Source organism: Arvicanthis niloticus, chromosome 10, assembly GCF_011762505.2.
Source record: "Arvicanthis niloticus isolate mArvNil1 chromosome 10, mArvNil1.pat.X, whole genome shotgun sequence".
Lineage (NCBI taxonomy): Eukaryota > Metazoa > Chordata > Mammalia > Rodentia > Muridae > Arvicanthis > Arvicanthis niloticus.
The window spans coordinates 70791793-70812586 of record NC_047667.1 but is presented as its reverse complement, the minus strand read 5'-3'; positions in this window follow the sequence as shown (position 1 = coordinate 70812586).

Genomic DNA, 20794 nt, shown 5'->3' with positions numbered 1-20794 from the left:
GGTTCTTTCCAGCTTCTGGCTATTATAAATAAGGCTGCTATGAGCATAGTAGAATATGTGTCCTTGTTATATGTTGTAGCATCTTTTAGGTATATGCTTAGGAGTGGCAATCCTACTGAAATCAGAGACTAGACAAGGCTGCCCAGTTTCTCACTTCCTTTACAGTATAGTACTTAAAGTCCTAGCAAGAGCAATTAGACAACATAAAAAGGTCAAAAAAATACAAATTGTAAAGGAAGATGTCAAAATATCACTATTTCCAGATGATATGATAATGTACTTATGTGACCCCAAAAATTTCACCAGAGAATTTCTACAGTTTCAGCAAAGTGACTGGATACAAAATTAACACAAATAAATCAGTAGTCTTTTTCTAATCAAAGAATAATCAGGCTGAGAAAGAAATTAGGGAAATGTCACTCACAAAAGTCCCATATAATATAAAATACCTTGGTGTGAACCTTACCAAGCAAGTGAAAGATCTGTATGACAGGAACTTCAAGTCTCTGAAAAAAGAAATTGAAGAAGATCTCAGAAAATGGAAAGATCATTCATGCTCATGTATTGGTAGGATTAATATAGTAAAAATGGCCAGCTTGCCAAAAGCAATCTACAGATTTAATGCAATCAAAATTCCAGCTCAATTCTTCATAGAGTCTGAAAGAGCAATTTGCAAATTCATTTGGAATAACAAAAAACCAGGAAAGTGAAAACTATTCTCAGCAATAAAAGAATGTCTGGGGGAATCACCATCCCTGACCTCAAGCGTTACTACAGAGCAACAGTGATAAAAAAAAAAGAAAGAAAGAAAGAAAGAAAGAAAGAAAGAAAGAAAGAAAGAAAGAAAGAAAACTAACCAACCAACCAACCAAACAAACAAACAAAAAAACTGTATGGTATTGGTACAGACATGCAGGAAGATCAATGAAATAGAATTGAAGACCCAGAAATGAACCTGTACACCTATGGGCACTTGATCTTTGACAAATGAGCTAAAATCATCCAGTTGACAAAAGACAGTATTTTCAACAAATGGTGCTGGTTCAACTGGTGGTCAGCATGTAGAAGAATGCAAATCAATCCATTCTTATTTCCTTGTACAACGCTCAAGTCCAAGTGGATAAAGGACCTCCACATAAAACCAGATACACTGAAACTAACAGAAGAGAAAGTGGGAAAGAGCCTCGTACACATAAGCACAGGGGAATTTCCTGAACATAACACCAATGGCTTATGCTCTAAGATCAAGTATTGACAAATGGAACCTCATAAAATTGCAAAGCTTCTGTAAGGAAAAGGACACTGTCAAGAGGACAAAATGGCAACCAACAGTTTAGGAAAAGATCTTTCCCAATCCTCTGTCTGAAAAAGGGGCTAATATCCAATGTATACAAAGTACTCAAGAAATTAGACTTCAGACAGTCAAATAACCCTTTTTAAAATGGGTTACAATGCTAAACAAAGAATTCCCAACAGAGGAAACTTGAATGATCAAAAAGCACCTAAAGAAATGTTTAACATCCTTAGTCATCAAGAAATTGAAAATCAAAATAACCCTGTGATTCCACCTCACATTAGTCAAAATGGCTAAGATCCAAAAACTCACGTGATAGCCTATGTGGTGAGGATGTGTTAAAGGGGAACACTCCTCCATTGTCGGTGGGATTGCAAAATGATACAACTACTCTGGATATCAGTCTGGTTGTTCCTCAGAAAATGTCATATAGTATATTTATATGTGTATTTATAGCATATTTTATTTAGTATATAATAACATAAGATATGTCTACATGAAGATACACTCACACACTCAAACACACACACACATACAGACACACACACACCTACCTAGAAATATAAATAATGAATTAAACACCTACTCACCCACAAGTAAATTAGATTTCCCCTTATATGCAACTTATTAATTCTTAAACTTTATACTTAAGACTGTTACACAGACTAAAATTCATCTTATTTGAAGTCAGCACATGTTCTAATAGGAATAACATCCACATATTGAAGAATGATAAAATTTTTTCCTTTAGCCTAATATTTTTTGTATTAAATGCCTTATAAACAATCTATGATTGTGGCATTGGCAGAATTTAACTTTATATCACATTCCAAATCAAATTCTTACTTAATTTAGTGCTTATGGCACTGTGAATGATTACAAATAGGATCAGTTTAATGGAGAAAATATAACCCTGAAAAGGATACCAGTAATCATTAGTCATTGCTTTTACCAGAAAAGTAGCAATTTGCAAATACATAATTAAGAAGAGAGAATTTCTCTGCAGCTACTTTAATTATGGTTAATCTAAAATGCTTATTATATTTTAAATTACAATTTTTGTTACAATGGTTTAGATATATAAGTTTCCTGATGTATAGCGAATGTTCTTGTAAGCATACATAATAAATTATGGGTCCAGTGCAGTTTACCTTCTGATATTTCAAATGTAATCATTCATTATTCTTAATTGCCTTACACATTCTGCACTTCAATAGGCACTATACAAAGATATTTCAAAGAAGTTTACAGATGACTGCTGAACTTCACTTTAACTTCACACAGTCTTTTCAAATTGTTATATTGTGCATAGCCAAGATTTATCCCACTATACTCCCTATAATTTATATTAAGGATAAAACTGAAGTTTTTTTTTATTATTTTAACAAAGCCATATGATATATGGCATTTTATCACATAAAGCTAATCCCTGACCCAAATTTTTATGATAAGTCAAAATATTATTTAAGTACAGTCTTAGTGAGTGAATAGAAAGAACTGAAGGAAAACAAGAGTTGTTGCCTTCCTGGGCTATAGTTCTCTTAGATAGAAAGGCGAGATATAGGAGTAAAATTGTCATTCAGACTCATTTTATTATCACACCTTTCTCATGCTTTATTTGCAGATTCCTTTTTTTTTTTTTACTACACAATGGTGTATGCTAACATAAATTTGAGAGTGCAAAAGAATAAAGGAGAAGCTACTAATAGATATGAACTTGAAATACTCTTTAAGGAAACAAAATTCTACTTGGAAAATACAACACATGATAACCCTTTCAGCAGGAAACAGACATCAAGTCATAGTAGACAAAGGAATATCATCCCCCCACCCCACTGATCTTACACTTTACCCTTTCAGAGAAAGAGAATGAAGTCATTTTACTAAGGTTACTGTCGTGATTTAAAATAATGTAGTAGCAAGAATAAGCTCTCAGTTCTCATCCAGCATATAGTTAATGCTCATAAAAGAGCAGCCATAATGGAGGAATCTGAGGTAATGAGAGTTATGAGTAGAACTAATGAGTAATAGTCAAAGCAGCTGTGTCATCTGGTTGGCATGTTTTCCCTCAGCCATCAATATAGCTTAGTTCAGCAACATTCATGTAAGGCCTTTTCTGAAAACAGATAATCATTAATGCTGCCTACCATTTTAATTTTTGTATTTATATATATATACTTTTTCATACTTACTTTACATCCCTATCACTCTGTCATTTATAATACTCATAAATACTCAATACAGTAAGAATATTATACATTTATATGCTTCTATTTTAACTTTATTCACTAGAATATGAGCTGCACAAGGCAAAGCTTTCTGTTAGAACCACAGAGAATTTTCCCTATTTGTTTGATCTGCTATTTTAAAGAATGTACTTTTCAATTACAGTAGCCTTTGCCAATTTTTTTTGTAGTTCTACAAATTTCTGTATGACCTATCTAATGTGCTGTGTTACGTGAGTACACTGTAAAGATTGTTATACCACATTGGAGAATTTTGTATGACCATGTTCCTCACAAAATTCCTTATTCAGAAGTCTTTTTTTGCCTGAAATTAATCTAGCTAAACAATCTTTCTTTCGATTCATGTAAACATGCATTATGTTCCTAATATTTATCCTGGGTTCATCTGTTAGAGCCCTTAGACCAAGCAATGCTTGGAAGCAGTGCTTTTCATAGATATTAGCTCTATATGTGGTCATGAGGATTCCACTCCTTATCAATGCATAAAAATTAAAGAGAAGTAACTGGAGAATAAATGAGGAGAATATTCAAACAGAAGAAAAAGAGGAGGAAGAGGAGTAGGGATTCAGAACAAGAGCATAAGAAGAACAATTAATAATAAGGCAATGGAGGAGAAAGGAAAGAGAGAAGAAAAGAATAAATTGAGAATGAGGAAAATTTATTTTCCATAATATGTCATGAAAAGACCATCTATAAAACACAAAGATAATTACATGGTCAGGAAGAGATTGTAACCATTATCAATATCTGACAGTATTCTGGTTTTGGGCTAATGATCCTGTAGGTTCCTCAGAAAAGTAATGTCTGACATTTATAGCACTGAATCCACTGTATTTTGTTACAGTGGCCTCATCTTACAATGATACTATATATGTGTAGCGTGTAGTTTTAAAAACAAACCAGGCTTAATCTGCCTAAACAAAGGCATCAGCAGTCTTAACCACCCACATGGCCAGCTCCAAGTGGCCATTTCACTCTGGTTTCCATGGCTAGCCTGCTGCCAAGCCACTCCGGTCAAAAACACTCTCCCAAACTCACTCTCTGACTCTCTGATGCTAAGCTGACCAAACCAGTCTTTTCTGAAATGCCTGGAGCCAGAGCTCACAATTCCCAGGCCATCCACCACCTGTGGCTGGGCTGCAGGAAGCCAGCTACTGCTTACTCAGACCCTTTTAGCCCCACAAAGAACAAAAAACTCAAGTGACACAAATACAAGCTGAACACCTAGATTGGGCAAGTGTAACCTACATTATTGTCCATTTATGAAATCTCTAGCTACCTGTGTCTCCTTCAGGACATGTGGTTCTGGCTCATATTGTTCTTCCTCCACCTTCTATCCTGTGTCTTATCTATCTTCTTCCTTTTTCCCCTCTCTAAAATTTTCAGCTCTGCCTTTTTCTTCCACTGTCCAATCACAAGATCTAGCCTTATCAGACGAATTAAGATTTCACCTGACCTCACCTGAATATATAGTCTATTCCTCATTAGGGCTCCACTTTTAGAGAACAGAAAATACAAACAATCCACACCATAGATATTTCTATTTTCTAATAAATTGAGTCTTTGTGAACTCTATATAATTCAATTCTATTTTTTAATTTCAAGTATTGCATTATTTTCTTTTTTATACATAGATACAAATCATTAAGTGTGAATGTTGATTTCTATTATGTTTATAAAGGATCTTTTTCATTACAGTTGTTTTAATCAATTCTGTTGCTTTTGACCCTTGATTCATATGTTAGTTTTGTCATTACTGTGGCCAAATATAAGATAGAAACAGCTTAAGGGAAGAATGCCATAACCTGCTCATTGTTTCAGAGGACTTACCCATACCTCTATGGCCTAGGGAGTTTAAACTAAATATCGCAAATTTAAGAACATGTATAAAAGGAGGTTATTCACATCATGGTAGAAGAATGTTAAGGAACAGAAATGATACAGACTTCAAAACTACTGCACAACAGAACTACTTCCTGATGTTAGACATTTCTGCCTCGTAAATTTTCCAAAAAAAAAAAATTACCTTGAACTTTTAAAGGTCGTGTTTCACTCCATCAGTCTGTGGTCATGTCTCACATTCAAACAATAAAATTCTGTCCTTGGATCCTGAAGATTCAAACCATCTAATGTTACAAAATGTACTCCATCCATCACCAAAAGGATTTTGGCCATAGGTTGAGTATTGTTAAAAACTCTTAAAGTTTGCTTTGAAACTGAAAGCAAACTCTTAGCTGTGATTTCTCAAAAGGTTACAGACTTTATTAACACATTTTTACAAATTTTAGTATTGCCTCTCTAAAATGGAATAAAAGGAGATGAACAAAGAAAATTCAAACCAAAGCGAGGTTGAAACTCTGTAGGATTTTCATTACATCCTATAGCTCTGTGTTCAACATCCAGAGGATACAATAGTTTGATGTAAACTTTATGACTGTAGATAGTATTCATGCTCTTTGAAGCAATCACTTCTGCTGCATCCATGTGTTGCCAGCAACTGTTCTCAGTAGATGTTTCACATTTCTGGCATCTCTACTATCCCAGAGACTCAGCTTCATGTTAGCTTCATCCTCAATGCATCAATATTGCCTTTTCAGGCATTTCCTGCTGAGGAGTGACCATGTCATGCATTGACCTTCTAGGCTTTCTTGTAAATCTGGATATAAGTCTCCATGATCCACATTTTTTTTTTTTTTGCATTCCACATTTCTGAAAAAAAAAAAAAAACACATCAGCTTTAAAATGCAAAGAATTGCTGTAGGCTTAAGCAATCATTGGACTCATTTCAAAAGTAGCTGAGGCAAGCTGGGAATCCCTGGGTGATGTACCCAAGAGAGGTAGGTCCTGGGTAAGCAACTTTACTATTTGAGTTCTTCTCTGCCAGATACCCTGAAGTAGTTCTCTCCTCTTATGGAAAGACTTTCAAATGAGTTCATTATTTTATAACCTTGAGCTTGCATCGCTAATGTCTGGACATTTCTTGAGATGCTATTAAGGTATCATGTCCCGGTGAAAAACGTCTTCCTTTATATGGTACAAATGCCTTCAGAAATCATTTCTTTCTTTTCTATAACCTTACATGAGCATTTCTAGACAAACTGTAGATTTTAAGTCTTCTCTAATTTTGCTAATAATTGTAACTTTAAGTGAAATAAAATAAAATAAAAAATAGGAATGTAGCTAGCAGTATCCATGCCACAAGCTAAATGATACTCTGTCTTGAAATTTTCTCTGTTCACACAGTTACTCCATCATCCATCACCTTCATTATTGTGTCTAGAATGAACAGTTCTTTGCTATGAGATTTAGGAAAATATACAAAAAAAAAAAAAAAAAAAAAAAAAAAACCTCTAAAACACTTCCGCAGATATTATATGGAGTAGTCTCTAGCAAAATTTACCTATCCTTACTCTGCTGTGTAAGTTCTGAGATGTAACCCCTTCTCTCTAAATTATACCTGAATTCTTGTTTTCCCATCTTATACAAAATACCATATTCTATATTCATATTCTGTCAAGTAAACCCTCAGTAGGTAACTTATTTTGTGTGCCTCACAGTTGAAAGGGAAAATAGAATGAGATATTGATAAACTATATTAGTAAAATCTTCACAGAATACTAGGAATGCATGAAGATTTGCTGAAGCAGTAGTTTTATTTAATTAAGAAAAAACTCGTATTTTATTTTTAAAAATGCTAGTTTTATGGTTTCCCCTCTACAATGAGTAAACCAAAGTTGTGGTTTTTGCTTTGCTCATAGAGTGTTGGTGTTAAGAGATTAGAAGCACAAAAATTCTCCAGTTGTTCTAATTGTTTCACAATGTATAACTTTTTTAAATGTCTGGAAGTTAACAATCTCAAATGTTAACATTGAGAAATACACACTGCTTTTACTGTGTAGAGCAAGACCATAAGCTGCAATGACCAACATTTGCAAAAGACTCCTTTCTTTTATTAGTTTTGCATGCTCAGGGATGTTGTCTGTCTTGTTTCTGCCATTGGCACTTTATATAATTTCTTAATCTTTAAAGTGATGAAGTAAATCTATGCAGGTTTCTCCCTTATGGTGAATCTTTCAGGTAAAAATAAAGCAATGCAAAACTATTAAATAAAATATTTACAAAGTCAAAACAACAAAACAAACTAAAACAACAACAAAACACTTCCATATAAATTCACACTGCAATTACTCCTATGTTTTTCCTATTTATAGTTCTGAAACACTTGGAATTATTAAATTTTGGGAGGGAGCAGGAAAATTAAAACAAACCCACCACCTTTCTTTCAATTCAAAAAACTCTTTAGATTCGTCTTTTTTTAATTGGATATTTTATTTATTTACATTTCAAATATTATTCCCTTTCCTGGTTTCCCCTCTGGAATCCCTCTTTCCCATCTTCCTTACTACTTCTATGAAAGTACTCACCCATCTGCCATTCCACACTCTTCTCCCTGACATTCTCCTACACTGGGGCATCAAGTCCCAGGACCAATGTCCTCTCCTCCCATTGATGTCAGACAAGACCAGCCTCTGCTACATATGTGGATGGAGCCATGGGACCCTCCATGTGTACTCTTTTGTTGGTGTTTTAGTTCCTGGGATCTTTGGGGCATCTGGTTGGTTGATATTGTTGTTCTTACTATGGGTTGCCAAGCCCTTCAGCTCCTTCAGTCCTTTCTCTAGATTCATTTTTGAAAACTGATTTTATGTTTTTAACTTATATCATTTATTGACTTACATTCCCTGTGTTACCCCACTTACTGGTCGTCCCCCAAAGAATTATCCATCCCATGTCCTTCTCCTTTGCCTCTGAAAGGGTGCTCCCCATCCACTCACTCATCCTTCCACCTCACTCCCTACCAGCACCACTTTCCCAGGGGCATAAAGTCTCTATAGGATTAGTTCCAGCCCCTCCCACTGAGGACAGAGAAGGCAGCCCTCTTCTACATATGTGCCAGGGGCCTCAGACCAACCCACATATGCTCTTTGGTTGGTGACTTAATCTCTGGGAGCTCTGATGGGTTCATGTTAGTTGATACAGTTGTTCTTCCAATGGGGTTACTATCCTCTTCAGCTCCTTCAATACTTCCCCCAACTCTTCCATAAGAGTATCTGACCTTAGTCTAATGGTTGATTGTGAGGAACTGTTTCAGTCAGCTGCTGGAAGAGCCCCTCAGAGGACAGCCATGCTAGGTTCCTGTCTACAAGCACTAAGTTCCTGGTATGAACATAGCGGAGCACATGTCCTTGTGGTATAGTAGAGCATCTTTGGGTATATGTTCAGGAGTGGTATAACTGGGTCTTCAGGTAGAAATACTTATAATTATCTAAGGAACTGCCAGATTGATTTCCAGAGTGGTTGTACCATTTTGAAATCCAACTAACAATGGAGCACTGTTCCTCTTTCTCCACATTCTTTCCAGCATGTACTATCATTTGAGTTTTTGACCTTAGCCATTCTGATTGCTGTAATGTAGAATCTCAGGGTCTTTTTAATTTTCATTTCCCTGATAACTAAGAATGTTGAACATTTCTTTAAGTGTTTGTTTGCCATTTGAGATTATTCTGTTGAGAATGCTGTATAACTCTGTACCCATATTTTTAAGTCTTTAGATTCTTAAGAGAAAGATGAGACTATGCAATTGCATCTCACTGGTTTCACATTTTTTTCATATTTGTAGGCATCTTTCCAATGTTTTTCAAGAGACACGGAGTAAATGTAAATACCCAGATAACCTGTGAATGCTGTTATATAAGTTCTCAACATCCCCAGGAAAAAAACTTGATATTTTGATGAACATTTTGATAAATAGTGATTTATTATTTGGATAAACCATGCTATTTTTTAGCTCATTATTTTTTATAAACTATGTCCAAGAGGAAAATGATTCTGTCTTGGCAGTCACATCTCCTCAGACAACTTGTGAACAAGCAGGAGAAACCCTGAGTGATGTGGAATGGAATTTTGAGTGTGAGTGCCCTGCTTAAGGCTGGCTTCTCCTTGGATGCTAGAAAAAAAGCAATTTACTACAGAACTTTGGGATTGTTGTTGATATTAAAATATTAATCAGTTAACTCGATTTTAAATGTGACTCTTGTCAGAATAGGGCTTGATCTCAGTTGTAGAGCACTTGCCCAGCATGCATGAAACCCTATGACTGATCCTTTACACATAGCAATTAATCACACATAAGGGTATGTTTTCTCAGGATGGCAGTGATGCTAAGTCCTGGACATGCCACAAATTACTATCCAATAGCCATCTATTTGGAAAAGTTCAGTTAAACAGGGTACTAATATTTATCAATATAAAGTATCAGAAATTTCTCCCAAATGATCTTCGATGTGTTTTATTTTCTTCTATCATGGATTAGAACTAAACGTGAATAAAAAGTTATAACAAAAAAATATTTGCAATGTCTATTTGGTTTTCTATATAGATTTGTAGGAATCTTTGTCATTTGGAAATTGTTTGCTTTTATTCAACAAAGCTTCCTGAATAGCTCAAGCACTTGGAAGGGAACCCACTCAGCAGCTGTGCCTAAAAGTCACACTGCAATCACAATCAGATCTTTACGTGATGCGGTAAGAATACTATAGTTTAACAGAGCATCACCACAAAAAAGACATGACCATACACATTAGTTTTCTGTTGCTATGATGGAATACCATGACCATGTCTGCTTAAAAAAAGAAAAGATTATTTAAGCTTATAGTTCTAGAAGCATATTTTGTAATAGTAATGAAATCATAGCAGCAGGAAAGCACAGCAGAAAACTGAGAGAATATAGTTTTCACTAGAAATGGGAAGTGAGGTGTGGCTATATATCTTCAAAGTCCACTAAAAGTATTTTTTAGGGGAAGGCTTGAGGTTTCACCTTCAGAAGATTCAATAACCTCTCCCAAGAGATGCACAACAGAGTAATTCAGTGTTTGAATAGTGATGCTATAAGGGACATTTCTCACTTACACTATAACTCTATCCTTTCAATCAAGTATTTGTTTTATTAAAAGCATTGGAATTTTAAAGTAAGGAATTTATGGTGTTGAATCACTTGGCAGAGAATGAAATACACCCATGTAGGAATAATTAAAAAATAGTTTCTTCTATTCTTAAGTTTTTAATACAGCTGTGTGGGAAGCATGAATTCTTAGTGGCCTATTCCATTTTAATATCTGAGGACAAAGTAACTTCTATATGCACAAATTATACAATGTGTGGGACTATGAAGACATTGTCAGAATGACAAGAACTAAATAATTCAGAGCCTAGTTCCTTTTCTTTAGTCTCCTTTTAAAGTTCTTTTGAAATGTGATTGATAGATATTGCATTAAGACTAGGGGAAAGGTTGTAGTTAGAAACTTATATGCATACACTTATCTTCTTCAGTATCCAAAATGTAGATCAGCAAATGCAGTCCCAAGGATATAAGGAGTAAATATACCAAAGACAGAATGTTAGTGTCCATGAGAGAACAGCATTAAAAATATAAATTTTGTCTAAGCCTTGGTATAAATCAGTTTTAAAACTAAAAAAAAAAAAAATCATTGTATAGGATTTAGAGTTTTCAAAGTCTTCTGGATTATAGTCATAATTTAAATTTGCTTATTTTAGATCTGATTACAAATACTTATTTTAGAAACAACTGTATTTTTCATATTTTCTATTGTCATTTTCACACATTTTAATCAAGTTCTCTTTATGTATTATTTAGAGATCTTTACCTTATTCTTTACAAAGTTGTTATTATACAAAAATAATATATACATATATTAAATAAATATACAAAATAGATATTATATAAATATACACATATATTATATATGCACCAAACAACACTAATTTTATCTGATTGGTAATTTGGAATAAAAGTGTTTTGCTTTCTAATATATTCTGTTTCAGTACATAGTACTTGTACATGACATAGTAATGTATTACCTAACAACGAAAATAATAAATGTTTTTTTTCTTCTTTATAGTCTTTAAAATTAAAAACAAAAATCACATCCTGTAATTAATTCTTTGTAAGTAGTCCTTCACATATACTGTATTATACTATTCTATATTAAACTGCAAAAAATAGTATCAATAACTACTATAAATAATGACTTAACTACTACTCTACTCTAGGAAAATAAACAAAGACTGATGATTCTAGGTTTTTATGTCAAAGAAAAAAGATAATACTGTTAATATTTTACTAACTCAGCACTTTATCTACTTGTTTTGACTCCCAATATAAATGTTTATCCCTAAAATAATCATAATTATTTGTTTTGCTTTGTGTTATTGCTATTTATTTACTTATTCACTTATTTATTTGAATGGTTTTCAAGATGCAGTTTTGCATATGCCAGGCCCTTGCTGTTCTACTCATGTCTATCTGTAGCTCATGCTTTTGTCACTTTTCAAATTGAAGCTGCTTGTCAATCCTTAGTGAGCATTTGGTATTAATCAATTTTGTCATTTCCATATTACAAGAGGGCCTAATTTATGTCAATTATAAGGAATTTTGTCCTTATGTGGTTTCAAACTTTGGAAGGCATAACTCAGTGTATTTACTTAGTGTTAGGATGGGAGCATCCCAGCAAAAGTTCTTTGTCTCTACAGACAGGAGAGTAAAAGAGGTAGCAGGTACCTCCATACCTAGTCCCACACTTCCTTTCTCATCTTATTAGTCCTTGATTCTGATGAGTCTCAAAAATATCAGGGTCCTTATTCATGAAGGATAATAGTACCTTGCTTGAAATTCTTTGTCTGCCTAATCCAACCACATGCTATGGCTCAGAAATGCCAAGGGATTATTTGGCCTTTCTGAGTGTGTTGACTTTAATGGAGAGTCTCAATTTTCCATAAACTCAACAATATACTTCTCTGTGTTGGTTTTTTCTTCTTGGTACTCTTATAGCTCTTCCCCACCTCCATGGCCAGGTATCCTGTACTGCAAATGTGTAGATGTAACACATAAACACTCATAACTCAGATCAATATTCTAAACAATACAGGGTAAAGAGTTTAGCAGCAAGTATATATATATATATATATATATATATATATATATATATATATATCAAGATAAGTAATTGAATGTTTATATTTTATCTATTTTTATTTTATATGTATGAATATTTTATATTTTGTCTTTATTTATTTCTGTATATTGTGTATATACAGTGCTCATGGAAGCTAGAAAATGGTGTTAGACCTCTGGACTTGGAATTAAAGACAGTTGTTAGCAGATATGTGAAAGTCGGTACCTGAGCTCAGTTCTGCTTGAAGAACATGCTCTAGTCATGGTTTTTTGTTTCTTAGCTTGATTGCTTGATGCCCAATTACATATCATTTCCTACCAAAAGCTGGTATTTCAGTAATTATGAAAATATGCAGATTATCCATGATCTGGAAAGGGGCAAGGATACTGCTATTAGGCCAGTATGTAAAGTCTACATTTGGCAAAGTACATTCCATTTGGATATATATAGATATCCATATATGTAAATGTTAGTATTTAGTAATGGTAATATTAAATAGTTGTAAGTTAATTTAAAAGGAATATTTGTGAGGATTAAATATTCTGACAAAAACAAGAATTCTACAAACGTGAATTAAAATATGAAGACCTTTTTATCAAATAAAATAATTATTAACCAAATATAATATGATCCAAGAAGACAGTTAAGTGTATAGTTGTTAGTTATGCTTCTATATACTAGTCTGTCACCCATGCTTCCTGGCAAGTCATAGAATCTATCATTACACTAAAGTTGCCTTAATAAGAATATTATCATAATGATTGAAAGGTTTATTGGTAGGTATCCTTGGTCAAGCTGGGTTGAAAGGATAAGAGCTTAACATAATATTGCCTCATATTAGTTCCGGCAATAGAAACTTAGGATATCAGAGTTCTGGTGGAAGTGCTCTTGAGAAAGTAAACATAATTATCCTAATTGGTATAGCAAATTGGCCATAAAGTTGTCTAAATCTCCCTATCACAATTAGATCTCAAGAGACAGACGGTCCACTAGGTATTTCCTCAATTTGTATAAGTGACAACAAATAATTGAGAGTTCACAAACTCGTTCAGTACAAGATATATAATATTTAAAATTTCCATCAACAAGATTATATGTAGGGAAACATAGCCAATGCCATGGATATTAATAAATACCTGGTAATTATACATTTGTTCATATCTCAAAGGATGTATATAGACTAGATCTACAAACTGTGCACTAAACAAGTAAAGAGGTTTTGAAATGGTATATGAACTGAAAGAAGGGGTAAAAAATTTCATAAGAACCAGCAAATTAAAAGTGGAGAATTGAATGTTGTATTCCCAGTCTGTGTCACAATGGATAGAGGGCTCCCCTGGAACCAAACTGCTGTTCCTGAATTGCCATGTTATCAAATTATTTGATATTAGAGCCACATACTGGAATACTGGCTAGGTTTTTTGTGTCAACTTGACACAAGCTGGAGTTATCACAGAGAAAGAATCGTCCCTTGAGGAAATACCTCCTTGAGATCCAGTTGTAAGAAATTTTCTCAAATAGTGATCAAGGGTGGGAGGGTCCATTGTGGGTGGTGCTATCCCTGGGCTGGAAGTCCTAGGTTGTATAAGAAAGCAGGCTAAGCAAGCCAAGGGAAGGATGCAAGCAAGCAGCACACCTCCATGGCTTCTGCATCCACTCCTGCCTCCAAATTCTTACGCTGTGTGAGTTCCTGTCCTGGTGATGAACAGCAATGTAGAACTGTAAACTGAACAAACTCTTTCCTCCCCATCTTGTTTCTTGGTCATTGATGTTTTCTGCAGGAGTAGGAACCCTGACTAAGACAACTGGCATTGTTCTCAGCTTTTCTCAGAGAAGCTCCTTTGTGAAGTGGACAAGCAGTTAGTGTAGAGCTGCAAAACAAGTCAATGTGCTGAGAATTAGAGGCTAGGAATATAGCTTTAAATAGAACCTTTTTGTCAAGTTCCCTACCCTCAACTTTCATAAAGTTCAGTAAACATCTCAGAAGTGTATATAGAAAGAATTTAATGGAGAATGTATAGAGAATTCTGGGAAATTCTGTTTTCTTTTCATGAATATGGCTGTCCCTCTAATGAACTCATAGCAGTTATGGCTAGTAAATCGAACTAGTCTAAATTCCTCTAATGATGGAGGAGATAATCTCGGGTCCACTACACACTGAAGCAATGGGCTGTTAATAGCTACCAGGAGAGGGAGATTTTAGAATGAGAAAAGTTAGCCACAGGAAGCATTAGGGGAGTGGCATATTTGGTGAGCTGAAGGAAGGATGGGGGTAGAATGGTATTTATAATCATTATATTCTACTGTATACATCTTTGAAATTCTCAAATAGCAAAAATGAGAACTGCCGCCTGCATGGCAAGAATTTACATATTGAAGGAGCTATGCCCTTCGTGTCACAAGTAGACCAGGCCTGTATGTTCATCACTTTTTGGTTATTTTTAGACAATGACATTTTGTTATAAACTTGAAGAACCCTGTTTCCTTCTTTCCCATGCACTACTACAGTGTGAGAAACAAAAAGGGTAGAAAGATGGCTCAGAGGTTAAAAGTGGATTTTGCTCTTGCAGAGTACACAAGTTTGATTCTAAGCATGTTTGTCAAGCAGCTTCACATTGCCTGTCATTCTAGCTCCAAGGGAGATCCATTATATCTGTTGTATATCTGTTGTCCACCTACACTCATATCCAGGTATCCACATCCTCCTAAACAAACATGATTTAAATATAATAAAAATAAATCTTTCATAAATAAAACAATTGTTTACAAAAATTGAAGTAATATTTAGATACCAGAAGATACAAACTAATCAGGACAAGTCAAGATGTAGAAAATATCAAATTACATGTCTATGAATATCCCCTGACTAAAGCTTCAGCATGACCTAAATTAGATGCTAATGTAACCATGCTTTGTTTTTGATATTGCCTGGATAGAAAGCCAGGGACTATAGTGGTTAGTCCCTAAAATGTCCATGAGCACAACTTCATGAGTTCAAGGTGGCCAAATATGGACATCTTATAACTATTTTCCTGACCCTTTTTCTGCCAAAAGTTGGAGTTTGGGAGCGTTCCAGAAGGCACTTTGACACACTTCAGAATCAGGTCACTGACCCTATTGTTCCTTGTTACTGGGATGCTTTCCTTACTGAACATTAACATGTGAGAGGGTTGCTATATTTCACTTGTTCTCCCTGATTGGTTCATAGACTAACCAAACATTAAGATGACTGGAGGGAAAGAAATACTCTATTGAGAGAAATGTATACTCTTCTACATGGTTAATAGACTGTTGAAGCAAAGGCTCCATAAAGATTTAAAATCTACTCAAGATTCTTGTGTTTGGAAGGCATGAAATTCTAAAGCACAACTAGATGTATTACCTCACAGGAAAAATTTTATACAATTTTGAAACCAGTGTGTGTGTGTGTGTGTGTGTGTGTGTGTGTGTGTGTACACTCAGGTTTTTATCTTTTTGGAAATATTTTTACCTTCCTCCAAAAACATTTAATAAAATAAATCAATAAAAAAAAAACAATGGCATAGAGAAAATAGTGCTTTGCCATACTGGCTTGGACAAACAACAGAAATACAACTTTATTACTCAGTTTCCCAACTTCTTTAAAAATTCAGTGTAAGCATGTCTAGATGCTCTTAGTAACAGTGTTATTTAAAATGACACAACTGGGATTTATAGCTATGAAAGGAAAGGACAGTATATTTAGCAATGTTTCCTTTATCTCATGTAGTGTTTTTTTGTAACTACAGAGGGTGACAAAATTGTATTGTAGCACTTTTGTTCACTTTTATAGCCAAAAAATTTCCAATTAAGTTTAACTACATTCTGATATTTATTGTATAGTACCTTAATATTTCATATCTTGCCATCTCAAATTGTTTCTAAGATGATTGTTACCATTATTTAATAATGTAAAAGTTATTAAATATTTGCCTAATGTCACCAGAAATATGTCTAGATTCTGGTGATAGGGGTCTACATCATATAGACAAGGGTCTATGAACAAAGAAAAAGTAAAAACAAAATTCAAAAAATTAAATGCACATCAAGAGATGATATAAGAGGCAAATGATGACCAAACAGCCAGATTTTTCTTTCTGCCTCAAGTCTTCAAATCTCTTTTTTATGAGACTACATTAAAAAACTGTCCAGTTCTTTTTATGTGTATATATTTTGGAAAACACTGTTGAAGTTTGGAAGTTTTACCTTCTCAGACAGTCTTCTTTTATAATAACCTGGGAGCCACCATTGAGTGTAAATATCAAACCTGACTTGCCACCAAGAATTTGGGGGCTAACAGTAGACCTTAGACCCATGCTCCAGATTTTAAAACTACAGGATGTCTTGAAGATAAACCTTAAATCTGCTTCTGACAAAGAGAGTTAGTAAACAATTGTGGGCAGTAATACCTCTTTTATCCAGATATACAAATCTCTATAAACTTTTGATATATTAGAAGTAAAAGTTTTGATGTCTCTTTCCTATTTCTTTTGTCTTTATTATTGAGATTGCATTTTAATTACAACAGGTCTCCATTCTGTTTCCTCCATGCAAATCCTCCCATAAACTCCTTCAATTCACTTGCTCTTCTCCAGGGAGGGCCACTTTTCCTAATACCAGATTTACTCAGTTGTCTGCTATTCTTAGTGTAGATTTAGAAAAGAGCAAAGAAAAATAACAACAAATAGGTCAAAGTACACTGGGAAAGCCCATGAGACCTAAGTTTACTCCTATTAGAATATGCATTTTCTTGACCAGGTCAACTTTGTCTGGTACAAGTGATTGTTTTTAGTGAGATTAATTTGATTTGGATGAGTTGCTCAAGAAAATTCTTTTTTTTTCTTTTCTTTTTTTTTTTTTTTTTTTTTTTTTGCATGGTGACATTTCAGTAGACACAGGGATATGAAGGACTAATCCATTATGAATTATCAGAAAGCAAGTATTCCCTAAAGATTGTTCTTGGTGCATTTTATAAACATCATAAATTTAGCACAGAAACAAAAACAAAGCTTAAAGTATTCAGTATAATGTAAGACATTTATGTCATGTTAGAGAGATTTTGAAGAACCTACTTTTCCATATCAAAAGGCACCTGTTACTCTGAATAAATGAAGAAAGGGCATAGGGGAGGCAGGGGGAAATTTTCATGAAGAGTGGTGTCTTTGACCTGCTTATAAAAGCATGAAGAAATATATGTATGTCAATACAGCCTGTACATCCAGCTCAGAATCACATGGAGTCCTACAGAAGTATATGTTTGCAATATAGGCACATGTGGCCTAATTGTCCTTTGGCAGGCCATTAAAATTATTTCTCTTGGAGATATATAAAAAACTCCTAGCCTTCCTCCTAATGTCTCAAGAGTAAATTGATAAAGGATCCCATCAAAATTCACACAGAAGGAACCAGAGAGCTTTGAATAATTACATACAGAGCTATTGGTGAATATTCACTGGCAAAAACATAATTTACTCTAATTAGATACACTAGAAAGATCTTGACCCAGCAAATATGAACTCTTCCCTGTGTGGCTGTATAAATGAAGCCAAGTCTAGTTTTTCCCCACCTATACCACCTATTCCTACCTTCCAAATAATCTGCAAATAGAGCAGAATTTTATTCAGCTAGTATGGAGATCTAGCCAGATCCAGGTGTGGGTCTATGACTGCCCCACATCCTATATTTTTTATAAAGAAATATAAATAATCATCAGATAAAATTGTTAATTTTTCTCTAGCAGGCCCAGCAGAACTTGTGGAGATGAGGGTAGATTGATCTAGAGAAAAGTCATATATCACATAGGCAAATATGACAAATTTGTTGAGAAATGATAAAAGGTAAGGTAAACTGACTTTAGCACTACTCCCTCCAGAAAGATAATTCACTGTGGAAAGAGGGCTGAAGCCTTGATGCATAGAAAATTTCTGAGATAAGGCTATGATTACCACAAAAAAAATTCTTTGGACAAGATGAACCAAAAAGGCCTATTTGACATGTAAGCAGAGGTTCCAGTAGGAAAGTTTATGTTTGTATGACATGAGAGCTCATGGAATTTTTAATTGGAAAGGCTATCACATCTGGAAGAACACTATGATATAGAAGGAGGTAGTAACATGTGTTATACAACAGATAATAGACAGTATTGTGTAATCATTCAATGACTTCATCAAAGCATTGTACAAATTACATATATGTATATGATGTATATGTGTATTTAAAAAAACTCTAAATTCCCTTTTAAAGGGCAAAATTTCAAACAGTAAAAAGGTAAATATTACCTAAAAAAAATGGAGTTGTCATAAACTAGAAAATAATTCAAGCTCTTATTAAATATCTACTATTGCATAAAATAGTTTTAGAAATAATAATTTATGTGCTTCTAAAATGAATTGCCTGGTAAATTTTCCGTTATTATTTACATCTTTTTCCACATTGTTATAAATGAAACTCAGACATACTTGGGCAATAATACCTTCTTAAACAAAATATCTCAGTTATCCTCAGCATGTGATCTGTTCCTGTTTATTAAAGAAAGGTACACATATGAATTTATATGTGTGTATGTATATGTGTATTATGTGTGTATATGGGTGTTGGTGTGTGTGTGTATGTGTCCATGTATATGTGTGTGTTTGTACAACATGGCTTTTAAATATACAGAAGACATCTCTCTCTCTCTCTCTCTCTCTCTCTCTCTCTCTCTCTCTCTCTCTATCTCTGTGTGTGTGTGTGTGTGTGTATACAACATGGCTCTTAAATACACAGAAGACAAATTTCTGCAGTCAATTCTATCTTATTTATGTTTCTTGAAATTAAACTCAAATAAGCTTGTTTTGAGCCATCTCAAGAACCCTGAGTTTCCAGTTACTTGTCATAAGTGTGACTATCAAAAGAGAGGGAGAGGGAGATGCAACCGGGAGAGGGACTTGACCTATAATAAAGACACTATTGAACCAAATGACTCAACTTCAAGATTATGATGAGGTACAAAGTCGTAAAGTTCCAGAGTCAAATTATCTAAGGCTATATTTAGATGCCTTGAAAGACATGTATTGCTCACATCTGAGTCAACTCATATACTGGTCAAGCTCAAAACATTGCAACGTATTCTTAGCAGGCCACTTGCTTTCACCAATGCAAAAGCTAAAAATGAGATCAGTTGTCATAAAACCCATAACAGATTTCTCTAGTTCTGTTATAACAGGTCGACTCATGCTCCCAAAAATATATTTGGTAAGCACTTTGACTTCTGGCTTGCTTTTCCCTGAAATTAATGAAAAATAAAGAGTTCAATGCTGGGACATGATATTTGATGAAGCCTGAGTTTAGTTTTATAGGCTATTCTCATACATAGCTCCAACCAAAAATCTTCATTCCATTTATTTTAAAAACTGTGCTTTTGTTTGGATACATTTAAAACTTATACATTGTTTCTTTCTATAAAACAAAGCACTTCATTTTGAACTGATCATATGTATTTTCCACAGTAAAAAGGGTTTTTCCTTCTATTATATTAATATACAACAGATTTTTTTTAAAGCAGCAGTTCTCAACCTGTGGTTCATGATCCATTTTTCAAAACTCAATCCCCCAAATATTTATATTACTATTCATAACACTAACAAAATTATAAATATATATGTGTGTGTGTGTGTGTGTGTGTGTATGTATGTATGTATGTATGTATGTATATGTACATGAAGTAGTGACACCAATAACTATGGTGGTTGGGGGGTCATCAAAACATGACTATATTAAAGGGTCACAGAATTAGGAAGGTTAAAAACCAGTGTTTTAAAGGGTTGTAGTTCAATGTATTCAAAAGATAATATATAAATTTTTTTAACATGTTCAGATTCATTAAGATATAATTTCAAATAATTTCTCATACTATCTTGATTGACAGTTATTTGCATTTTATCCCCTTACAAAATACTGTGAAAAGATATAAAGTATGAGAAATCTCGGCCCTTTTGATATGTACTATTTCAGTATGAGACCAGCTGAGCTGGTTAGCCTACTGTGGTAAGTCAGCATTTACCTGTACTCTGACAAAGCCTCCCACACTAGCCTCCTGTCTTGGAATATATCATAGGGATCTCAAGCTCAGCACTATTAGTCTTCTGTTAATATTGCCTCATAGAAGTCTTCAGCAATTGTGACAGTTGATGGGAATAATTAACCTTGCATTGAACCAGTAATTA